Genomic DNA, 606 nt, shown 5'->3' on the forward strand with positions numbered 1-606 from the left:
AGGTTACTTAAGATCTGCTTTCAGCAAGTTTCAAGTTAACAATATTCACAGCATTTCTTCTATTTCAATTGTCTTCCTTTTAACAAGTAGAAATTAATGTTACTTTTCTGACTCAGGGTGTGAAATGGACATTTACTATCTGGGTAACTTTGACAAGACTTTCACACTCTGGGAGCTTTGATGTTGTCATCTGTATAAATGGAATCTTTATGCTTTTCCTATCTGCTCTATAGAGTTATTGTAAAAGTGTATATATGATTGCCTGTTTTTTCAAATATGGAGCACTTCACGAATTTGCATGTCATCCTTGCGCAGAGGCCATGCTAATCTTCTCCGTATCATTCCAATTTTAGTATATGTGCTGCCGAAGCGAACACGATTTTCTGTTTTCTTTGTGTGTGTCATGTTGAGGACTGAACCCAGAATCTTGTGCATGAAAAGCATTTACCATTGAACTACATTGCCAGTCCTGAATACTTAAGAGCACAAAATATAATAAAGATTTATAAAACACCTATTAAGTTTCTCCTTTCAGAATAATTTCTCTTTTCTGCAGTCTTTCAATGGCTTTTAGGATGTGGATTAAGCCATGCCATTCTTTCATGG

The 606-nt window shown here is 35.3% G+C and overlaps 1 non-coding gene across 1 annotated transcript; it reads right to left on the reverse strand.

Moving 5' to 3' along the window:
- Nucleotides 1-270: 270 nt before the first annotated feature.
- Nucleotides 271-377, reverse strand: LOC150066569 (U6 spliceosomal RNA). Its single transcript, XR_016534689.1, has one exon. It is a non-coding gene; the product is annotated as a U6 spliceosomal RNA (small nuclear RNA).
- Between the last annotated feature and the right edge of the window lie 229 nt (nucleotides 378-606).

This window comes from Megascapheus bottae, chromosome 2 (assembly GCF_031878675.1).
Source record: "Megascapheus bottae isolate mThoBot1 chromosome 2, mThoBot2.hap1, whole genome shotgun sequence".
Classification (NCBI taxonomy): domain Eukaryota; kingdom Metazoa; phylum Chordata; class Mammalia; order Rodentia; family Geomyidae; genus Megascapheus; species Megascapheus bottae.